Source organism: Lathyrus oleraceus, chromosome 6 (genome assembly GCF_024323335.1).
Source record: "Lathyrus oleraceus cultivar Zhongwan6 chromosome 6, CAAS_Psat_ZW6_1.0, whole genome shotgun sequence".
In the NCBI taxonomy this organism is placed as follows: domain Eukaryota; kingdom Viridiplantae; phylum Streptophyta; class Magnoliopsida; order Fabales; family Fabaceae; genus Lathyrus; species Lathyrus oleraceus.
This window is the reverse complement of record NC_066584.1, coordinates 15956033-15968158: the sequence shown is the minus strand read 5'-3', so window position 1 is coordinate 15968158 and position 12126 is coordinate 15956033. Positions and strand designations below refer to the sequence as shown.

The window sequence follows — 12126 nt, the reverse complement described above, 5'->3', positions numbered from 1 at the left end:
TCCGGTGATGTGCTGGGATTCATCTGAACCACATGATCCATTTGAAATGTTTTAATCTCGTGCACTGGTTTTGCATACCATTCTTGCAGCGCTTTGACTCGTGTCCATCATGGAACGCGCGCCGAGGACCACTTGATTTGCCACCTCAATTAATGAGGGAGATCAAGTGGTCCATGTTTTTTGCTATTTTCTGATTTTTGTTTTATTTGGTTTATTTTCATTAATTCATATTAATTTTAATATTGATCCAAAAAATATGAGAGTTTCACCAAAAAAAATTAAATAAATTCCTCTTTCATTTTCTGAATTAAAATTATTTTTTGGATCATTATTAATATTTTTCATGATTTAATTGTTTTTGTGAATATTTTTAATTGTTTAAAAATAGTTTTAAGTTTCCAAAATTATGAAATTTTTTCTCCAAGGTCCTTTGACCTTGTTTGACCTATGATAAATCTCATAGTCATTTATTTGGTATTTTGAAGAGGTTTTAGGATTTTGACAAACCATAATTTAATTTAATGCACTATTTAATTGATTTTAATTGTTTAAATGTAAAATAAATTGTGTTGAGCTTTTGATATTGACTTGTTGAGTTTGACTTGTTTTGTTGGGCTTTGGTCAAGGTTGATTGGACTTTGTTGAGTTAAAATCATTGGACTTAGGGGATTGATGAAATATACATTTCATCTTTCAAAATGAATGAATGATTTTAATTTGATAAAAGTCCTCCTTTGACCAATTTGTGTTTATTCCATTTCCCCTCCCTCTTCATCTCAATCCCATTCTCTTCTCATTCATTTCATGGACCTATGACGTCTCTATATCCTAAGGCTAGTTGATTGCAAAATCAACATAAGTGTGGATGAGATTAGGTCCACCCCTTTTGCATATTCTTTTAAGTGTGGTATGTTTTAGGAGTATGGTTCATAATACCATGTCTCTATGATGCATTGACACTAAAATTTCTATTGCCCGACCTCAAATAGTTGTGACTTCTACATAAGTCCAATTACGATTGCTTAACATAGTGCTAAATTTGTTGACACAAAAAGGCATAACATTCTAGTAAGTGAGATTGTAAGTCTCCCCTCTTTCATGGTATTATGTGGAAACTTGGCATTTTTTCCTTCCTTTGGAAGATGTCTTGGTTCAAGGATTCATGCTTGTGAATAGTGGGTTGAGTGTTCTCCAAAGAATGACTTAAACAAAACAAAAGCAAAAGTAATACTAACGTCTAATCAACTAACAACTAACATTTAATTTTAAGTCATTTACTTTTATGCATTTTAATTTTAAGTCTTTATTCATTTTCCATTATTCATACCATTCAACTTGTTTACTTTAATGCCATTTTCACTTTGCTCATTTGAGCCTCATTTTGTGATTATATTGTGATTGTATATACTTGTTTGTTTTTGTGGTCTTTTGACCTTAATGTACAGAATAATAACAAAAATCTTAAAAGACATTTATGTGGACTGTTGGATTTACTCTGAGACATTGGACTTAGAATTAGGCAACACTCCTTATGCAAAAGGACTTGGCCAATGCAAAATTTCATGAAACCAAGTGTTTGTGATTTGAAACTTCATCTGAAGCAAGTATTGTGATCCCATCTGAGTTCATCTGCTACATGATCTTATTGAAGTTGTTACTTTGAACCTATGCCTAGTGCCTATCTTTGAATTCATCTGATGTATGAGAGATTGTGAAGAAGATCATGAAGTTGTTAAGCTTGGATGTGGCTATCTTTATTTGATGCATTGCTCTTCATCTTGCTATTTGTGTATTGATATTGCTTGATTCTAAAGTCCAAGGGAAATTTGGGTTTCTATATGGCATTCTTGTCAATTGGATTGCAGCTCATTGGTCAGATCTTTTCAACTCTTAACTTTTAAATTTTTGCTTAGGATTAGTCTCTTCATCTCTTCCCCACTTCTTTAATTTAAAATATCTCCCTCCTTTTAAAACCTTCTTTGCTTGTGTTTTCTAAACTTAGACCATATTGCAAATTAGAAACTTTGGCCTTATGCCATTGAATTTTTAGACTCTTTTCTTAATCAAATTTTTAAATGAACTTAGTTATACTTGATTTAAAATTTCAAAAGACAAAAAGAACTAATACCCATTTAAAAAATTTTAGGCCTTTTGTGCCTTTGTTAAACTTAAATCGTTGTTAAAAGCATTTTTACTGTTGTAGTTTACTAATGCAAAAGTTTGTTTATTTGATGTAAATGGTTTGATAGATAAAGTTAAACTTTATGGTGTAAACTTTTTTTTACTGATATGAATTTTGCTTCTAACTGATGCAAAATGGTTTTATTTGAACTGATACAATGAAAGAATTACTAATATGATACATATGGTTTTGCTAGAAATAAAATATACTCTTTCTCTTTTTTTAATGGTGAAAATAATAATCATTGAAAATGAATGCTATGAGAAGGAAAATGTCCCTTAATAATGAAAATAAAATAATAACTAAAATGATGATGAAATAGTTATAATAACAAAATGATGATGAAATAGTTAAAACAAAACGTTCATTAAAATGTGAATGGGATAATGAGCCTAAAATGATGATAAAATAATAACAAGATGATTAACATTATTAAAAAATAAAAAATGAGATGATGATGATAAACTAGTTAAAAAGATATGATTACTTAAAATGAAAAGGTTGACGAAAATGAGAGGACAAATAACTATAAAAATAGAGTGAAAATGATGTTTAAAATTATATGAGATGAATGATACCTAAAGATGTAAGAGACCAGATAAACATGTCAATTATTGACATTTTTGGACTTTATTTAATGAACGAGAACTAACGTTTGTGTATGTTATGCATGACGAAAAACCAATTACTAAATAAAATGATCATGATACAATGATACAAACGATTTTTAACAAACGCAAATGAGTGGTTATGAAAGTCAATGACCAGATGCAATAATGCGGATGAAATAAGAGCTATCTAGCATATGAACCCTATAAACTAAATACTTGGTTATCCGATGAAAATCAAGGTATTTAGAAGCAAATGGTGAGAAAAGAAATGAGGCAAAATTTAGGGTATGAGAGTTCCCCATATTTAAATGACTTTACCAGATTGGCATGAGTGATTGTAATCCTCATAATACGGGTAAAAGATATTTAAATACATAAGACTCGAATTTTTCCCCTAGATGCAGATGACATGTTATGCTATGAGCTGAAGGAGTTCTTTTTGGTATTTTTCTTTTCGTTGGGGATATGACATTGAACACAGACTTGTTGGGGGCTAATATGATGTAAGGTTGAAATGACTCATTGAGGATATACTGAGATGAAATGGTTAGTCATGGCTTCTCACAAAACGAACTAAAGGGTATTTGATAAACTTTGTAATGAAAGGGTTGACACTAGATTCTCACAGAGCAAAACAGGAAATATTATGGATTCTCACATAACAACAAAAGAAAACTTATAGATTCTCACACAACGATAATAAAATTTCCGGATTCTCACAGAACAAAAAAATCATATAGGTTACAACTTCTCACATAACACTAATGGAAAATTATGGATTCTCACGTAACACACGAAAGAGTTTTGGATTCTTACATAACGAAGAAAGTGGCATATATGCGCATATAACAACAAAAAGACAAAGTTACAGATTCTCACTTAAGGAAAGAAAAGGTTCTGGATTCTCACAAAACAAACAACATACATGTTATGGTTTCTCCCCTAACACTTATGGATTTTCACGTAACAATAAAAGAAGGAGTTATGGATTCTCAAAGATCAAAAGAAGGGTTATGGATTCTCATATAACCGAACAAATAAAAGGGTTACGGATTCTCACGTAACAAGAAGAAGAGAGCAAAAAAGTTTTGGATTCTCACAAAACAAACAACATACAAATTATGGTTTCTCAAATAACAAAATTAGGTAAGTTATGGATTCTCAGTAACAAAATGAAACGACCTTGGGTTCTCACTGAGCAAAGTAGTAGTTTAACGAAAAAGAAAGGTTCTAAAGTCTCACAAAACAAAAGGAAAGTTATGGATTCTCACATAATGAAAAGAAAAGGTTATGGGTTCTCACAGAATAATAACAAAAGACATGTTATGGATTCTCACATAACACTGATGAAAAGTTACAGATTTTCATGTATCAAAAATAAAAGTTTCAGATTATCATAGAACGAAAGGAATGTTGTGGATTCTCACATACCAATAAAAATAAAGAGTTACAAATTCTCACTTAACAAAAAGAAAAGATTCCAGATTCTCACAAAATGAGACAAGAGGGGTAAGGATTCTCATATAACATGAGGTAAAAGGTTACGGCTTCTCACGTAACCATAAATAAAAGGTTATGGTTTCTCAATGAGCAAACAACATATAGGTTACAGTTTCTCACATAACACTGATGGAAAGTTATAGAGTCTCACGTAACAACAAAAAGAAAGAATTCTGGATTCTCACAGAACAAACTAAAATGTTATGGATTCTCACATAACAATAATGAAAGGTTACATATTCTTATGTAACTGGAAAAAAAAGTTTCAAATTCTCATAGAATAGAATACAAATGAGTTATGGATTCTCACTTAACGAAAAGGAAAGGTTCCAGATCCTCATAGATTGAAAGAATTATTATGGATTCTGACATAACAAACATGATGCGTTATGACTTCTCATAGAATGAATTAACAATAATATTTGACAATACATTAGAATAATAATGGCTATATGGAAAAACATCAGATAAAAGCACAAATTCTTGAAATTCAATAGAAGGTAATACTAATCTGGTAACACCTCATAGAGACAAAGGATGATCCGGAAATACTTCAAATCGACAAAATAGAGATTGAACCATTCGACAAATATATGTTTTGGTGGATGTCAACTAAGTTATTGATAAAGTTTGCATGATACGCATGTGAATTATGCATGATCCATGATGCATGCATGCATTCAAGGCAAAGGTTAGGTTAATGTGGCAAGCACAAGGGATCTCTGGTGTGGATATTGACAAATAGTAATGGTTAGAGAAAATAGGGATTCATTAACTTATATTCATGAATTTGTGCAAGAAAAAAGAGAGTCATTAATAATAGTAATGGTTAGAGAAAATAGTAATGATTTTCTTAACATTCGGTGGCATAAGAAAAGACACTCATAATTTGAACAATTGTTCTTCCCAAATTCTTCTTAAAAGATGTTGGATGGGAATGATTTGAAGATGTGATGTGTTGTGAGAGAAAATTTGCATATAGTAAATTGTCAAGAATCATGTTTCAAGGTAATTTGAAAGAAAATGATGTTGAAGTTGTAGGAAAAGTCATAAAATTCTTCAACATTAATTGAATCTCAGGAAACATTGGAATCTAGTCTATGTGTTTGAGCAAGAAAAATCTGAACAATATGTTTTCCATGAAGAAATATATAACTTGTTCTACTAAAACTCATAATAGGCATGGTCACAATAAACTTGGCTATATAATTAACACTTGCACATCATATATACAATTCCTCTATGCATAGGCAAACAAACCAGACATGCAGAAAGATAAAAATAAATGATAGTAACCCGTTTTTTTTACAATTCCTCTGTGCATATACAATTACTCAAAAGAATAACCCACATTCATTATATGATAGTAGCCATCTTGAATATTAAAATTAAAATTCCACAATATTATCGAACCTGAGTTCTTCAAAGACAATGAAAATGTATTTGTTTTTGTGAGATATTTTGAGAATGAAAAGAGATTGAATAAAAAAAATTAAACAGACATGAAAAAGAGATATTTTGTGATATTGTATTATGGATTGTTTTTTATGTTATCCCATATGAAACATAGTTTAGATGATAAACAAGACATTGACTCTTGATTTGGAATGATGTATCAAAATCATTTAAAATATTATTAATTGTAATAAATGATAAAACAAAAAAAAAGTTATCCGATATTATTTATTGCGTTTTCATTCTATTTCAGGAATGTCCAAATGTAACAAATTACTTGCATTGTTTATTGTTTATGTATAAAACTGAAAACAAATAAAAACAAATAAACAAACATTTAAATGAATATTTGCGCACACTCAATACAAACTATTTATATTAAAGTTTTAAAAAATGTATTATAAATTTCACCAATCAAATAGAGAAGGATACATTGATTAGGATAGAACTGAAAACAAATGAAAACAAATAAACAATTGTATGGAAAACAAAAGAGAAAAACATATCAATTGATAGCGTATTGATTAGGATATAACTGAAAATAAAAGAGGAAAAAATATAAATGATAGCATATCATATATAAAAACTGAATCTGAAAAAAGAATTGGAAAAAAAAACACCTTCAATTTTTTGTAAAGATACGATAAATAATTTTTGTAAAGATACGATAAACATGAAGTGTTCAGTTTTTCATTGCATTCCAATGCTTTGTTTTAGGGTGGAGTATGTTGCAACCAATTGCAATATGTTGGGTAAACATATACATGTGACTTCTAGTTTGTATATTGCAGGTAATTTTTTTTGACGTAGTTGCATTTGTTGATTATGACTTTTGTAACTGTCAATAGTTGGTTTCTTATAAGACAGTTTTTTTAAGGGTAATAATTGAACTAAAATAGACCGGCCCAAAATGATGTATTTCCTTTATATATACTAGCGTTTAGAGGGACACTCCCGTGCCCGTCTGCCCGTTTTTTTAATGCACACAACAGAGAAAAATAAATGATTATTTTTCTTTTTATGAGGTTTCTATTGTACATCATATTAAAAATAATATTATTATACTTTGAAAATGATAAACAAAGATATTCAAAATTATATTGAAGCATGCAAAATACTATTGATACTGAGTAATCAATGACGTTCTTTAAGAGGAATGTCAAACATGAAATCTTTATTCAAAGTATTTTATTTTTCTCTGCAATTGTTTTCCATAGTAAAAACAAAATTAGAATTTTTTTAGAGAAAAAGATAGTAAAATTAATAGTAAGTAGTGTAATATAGTTTTTTTTACCTTATAAAGATTCAAATCAATTCTTCATACATCCTTTTATTAATGCACTCTTGAGATTTTAAAAATTACAAATACATGACAAAATGTCATATCATCAAAAAATACATTCAAAATATATCTCAGATAAGCAATGTGGGACTAAGAAAATCTAATTTGAGTCCGTGACCATTTTCAGTCTCCTTATTGCGCTACACCGAGCTTTTATTTTTACTCTCGTGTCCGTCTGTCCGCTTTTTTTATTGCGCTAACGTGTGTATATCTTTTATGATGTTTTTCACATATGTCATGTTAAAAAGAATATTATCTGGACACATTTCATAAAAATAAAATTAAGATGATATATATTCAGTTTCAATATGTTTTACTAAAGGAACATCTCTCTCTCTTTCATATATTTAAGTAATAATTTACTGTAAGATATTGTAACATATTGAAATTGAATATTTATCCTCTTAATTATAAATAAATAAATAAATATTCCTATCTTTTCCAACCAATTTTATCTTTTGTATTATTAAATTTCTCCCTATTTTCATTTGAATATCTATTTTTATTTTCTAACTTTTTTTCTAAATCTCTTATTTTCCTTTCATTTCATACTATTGACCAACATTATAAAGAACAACAACAAAAATGTTGCAAATGTATCCGTATTTAATTCACTTGCAATAGAGTACTGGATGCTACGGTGACCAATAAATCTATGAAACATCATTAAAAAAGAAATTATTTGTATAAAATGTTTTGATAATCATGAAAATAATAAATAGTACATAATCAACGCTATAAGAAAAACACATGATAGTCAACAAATCTATAATCTATCATCTTCTGCACCACCATATCTCGAAAAACTCATCTTCTGCACCACCATATCTCGAAAAGCATGTCAAAATAAGAAATGATGAAATGGACTTCTATGCCCCATGTCTTGCTCGACCGTACCAGTCTCAATTAGGAAGCCTGCATTAAATTTTTGAAAGACGATAATAAACTTCTGAATCACTAAATCCAATACTAAGAACGTGCCTTTTTTTCTTCTTTTTCCCTTTCATTCTCTCTCTAAATTTTTAATTTTAATTTTGTTTTTGATGAGTGTGCTGTGTATGGTACTCATGATAATACTGTTTGTTTTAATTAAATTAAATGAGGAAGTTTAATATTTTGATTGGTAACAATAATCCATGAATAATGGGTTGGTTGGAATAAAGGTATAATTGGAATGAAAATAGTTCACTTCAAAATAGCATATCCCCATTATAGATATTTATAGATACACTAATAAGAATTTATTATAATTTAAAATAAGATGTCATAGGTTCTCTGAAACACTTTAGTGTTATCAGAGTCTCTTTATTTTTTTATTCAATTAAGGTGTGTATGTCTTGTACAAAGTTTTTCTTACATATATCCTCTGAAAAGAATATTGTTTGGACAATATTATTAGAAATAGAAGTAAGATGATAAAATTTAAGTTAAATTCCAAATAAACAACATTGTTCTAGGAACCAATTTAATAATGCAAAAGGCATATTATAATAATTAAAAATCATACTGTACTTCTAAGTTATTAAATTCTAAATTATTTTAAATTGTTTCCTATTACATTATTTATCTTAATTTATAATCTCTCTCCATATTTTTAGTATGCACACATGTAAAATAATTTTTTGTCCATAAATCTATTTCGATTTTTAACTAAATAGAAAAGAAAGACGATTTTTTTTTACATAAATCTATTTCGATTTTTAACTAAATCAAGATAAATTTTATTAAAATGATAAATAGTAATCATTAATCATCTATTACGTAATACTATAAGTTTTAAAAATCAGAGATAATATAATAATGCAAAATAAATTGAACCAATTTTATTAGTGGAAGGTATATTAGTGGTAACTACCAAGAAGTTATTATCACACAATTTTATTTTATTATTTATTAAAAAATTAAAAGACTAAATAAGGATAATTTTGGAAAAAATAAAAGCCACTCCAAAACATTGTATCCCCTTTATCTATCTATCTATCTATATATATATATATATATATATATATATATATATATATATATATATATATATATATATATATATATATATATAAAGAGAGAGAGACCGTGATCAAATAAAAATAACTTTCCTTCAAAATAAATTATACTTATCTATTTTTGTAAAATAAATTTATAATTATAAAACTAGTAAAAAAATATATAAATTAAAATTCTTAATATCGAGAACGGAAAAATAGAATGAAATGTTTCCTTAAAAAAATCTCATTTTAGGAAATAAATTATATTTAATCTTAGAAAAGAAAAAAATAATGATGAAAAAGCACAAATTAAAATTTATATAAATAAAAATGAACCTTTAAATTAAGAAATTAAAAAATAAGATTGGTATGTAAAAGAAACTTTAACACTTGGTATCACCAGATCCTGGATCATAAGATATATATTTTATGGAGAAATCTTAGGAACCTTTCTACATTCATTTTTTAACAAACTTCCTCCTAGCAATAACATTTTTATTGGCACAAAAGTAGAAAGTACACTTATTTTTAAGTAAAAAAAAAAAATCTTTCTGGAGGCTCAATCTTATCTACATAGATCCGCCACATATATATATATATATATATATATATATATATATATATATATATATATATATATATATATATATATATATATATATATATATAAGATTTATTTATCCAGGTGTTAAAGTTTACTTTGATTCTAGTTTGTGTCTCTTAATTTTTTTAATCTAAAGGTCTATGTTAATTCAATTAAATACAAAATTGATCAATTTAATCAATATAATTTATTTTTAATTAAACACTTATGTAGTATTTAAATTAAAAGAAAAACAGTTATTTATTAGCATAAAAAACCTTATATTTTGAAAAATGATTAATTTATTTTAAAAAATAGAACAAATAAGTTATAGTTTTAAAAGATTATTGGGCATACTGAAAATTCATATACGAGTTTGTTAAAATATTTATTTATGTTTGAGTGGTCTATATTATATTTTATTTAACCAAAAGTAAAACATATCATATTTTATTATTATTATTATTATTATTATTATTATTATTATTATTATTATTATTATTATTATTATTATTATTATTATTATTATTATTATTATTATTATTATTATTATTATTATTATAAATTAATTGATGGGTATTTATATGAAATTTTCATAAAAGAATTGTTGAATATTATCTTCTGTAAACTCAATTAGCCTTTTAACTTTTTAGTATTTTTTTAGTATTTCGTCATTATTATAAATACCATAATAAAAAATAACTTTTCTTCAAAATAAAAATCATACTAATTTTTATTTTATAAAATAAATTTATAATTATAAAACTAGTAAAGAATTATTAATTGAAGTTTTTGATTCGAAAAACGGAGAACTAGAATGAGAGGGCGAGAAAAAGAGAGATAGATTTTTCTTAAAAAATCTCATTTTAAGAAATAAATTATATTTAATTTTAGAAAAGAAAAGAAAATATAGTGATGATAAAGAATAAATTAAAAGTTATATAAATAAAAATAAATTTTTATATATATATATATATATATATATATATATATATATATATATATATATATATATATATATATATATATATATATATATATATATATATATATATATATGTATATACTTCTAAGTGCATTTTCATCTTTGAAAGTTGAACAATTTTCTCAAAATCCAAAACATGAAAACTCTCTTTTGTTTCTCCATTCTTTTCCTTGTTGTCTCCATGAACTTTGGTATGAATTATGGTACTTAATTTTTTATCCAATAAGATTATTCGTTGTTGGTTCCTTGACAAACTAAATTTTTGCTTGATTTAATACAGGAAATCAGATGATGATGACAGAGGCAGAAGCTTGCCTTCGCTACAGGCCTCGTTTTTGCCGTAAATGGGAGGTTTTAATTTGCAAACTATTTTGCAAGATCGAATGCAGTAATATACATGCAACTGGAAAATGTCATGACGACTACTCGTGTCACTGTAATTGTTGTGCTTAAATTGTAAGCATTATTATTAAAAAATTTATAATAATAACATTTCAAATGTGTTTTCTACATTTTCCTCAACCTTTGATTTATATGCTCATGTAAGTATTACTAGTAGAAAATACATTTCCCCCCAAAGTTAATAATGTTGAAACATGTAATTCTTGATTAAATCATAATAATTTTGATTATGTCGTATCATTATTTTAAAAACACAATTTCTACATATATGGCCTTAAGACCTTTATACTTGTTTCAATTATTTATATATTTTTATCATTTAAAATGGAAATATCTGAACTGTCTACATATCACAGACATTGTATGAGCTCTATTTCAAACAATATTATATTAAAAAATATATATGTAAAAGAGAATTAAAAACTCAAAAGTATTTAAAATAAATTAAATATGCCTGACTTTGAAAATTATTCAAAAGTAATTTTTAATTTTAGAGAGAGTATAAGTTATTATATTTTATTTCAAATGGAGCATATGTTATTTTCTAACTTCTTTTAATAAAATCCAAATAAGCATAAATAATCATAGACCATGACTATTTATATACTAGAAAGTTTAATTTAGTTTTAATACTGAAATATATCAAATAGTCTAATATAGTGTGAGGTAAGCCCAAAAACGAAAAGGAACTATGAGATAATCTATATTGTATTTGGACTAATTGAAACCATAGCCTATAATAAAGTGTGATGACCAGTTAAGTTTTTTATTATTTTGAAATGAATCGTTATGACAGTCACTCATGTTGTTCTTATTTTAATTAATAAAATATATAATTAGTTATCAAACTAAAAATCTAATTAACCTTATTATATAATTTTCCACTTTTAATAAGGACTCTTAATTGAAAAACAATAATATAATTAAATAAAGATACATCATCACATAGTAATATTATTATAAAAACAAAAATGCATATTGACTAATATATAATATATTCCAAAAACACTTTTGTTTAATATATATATATATATATATATATATATATATATATATATATATATATATATATATATATATATAT

General features: G+C 26.1%; 1 long non-coding RNA gene across 1 annotated transcript; it reads left to right on the top strand.

Moving 5' to 3' along the window:
* The first annotated feature begins 10721 nt into the window (after positions 1 to 10721).
* On the top strand, positions 10722 to 11162 carry LOC127096172 (uncharacterized). The gene is made up of 2 exons (XR_007792704.1): positions 10722 to 10831; positions 10921 to 11162. It is a non-coding gene; the product is annotated as an uncharacterized LOC127096172 (long non-coding RNA).
* Positions 11163 to 12126: the final 964 nt, after the last annotated feature.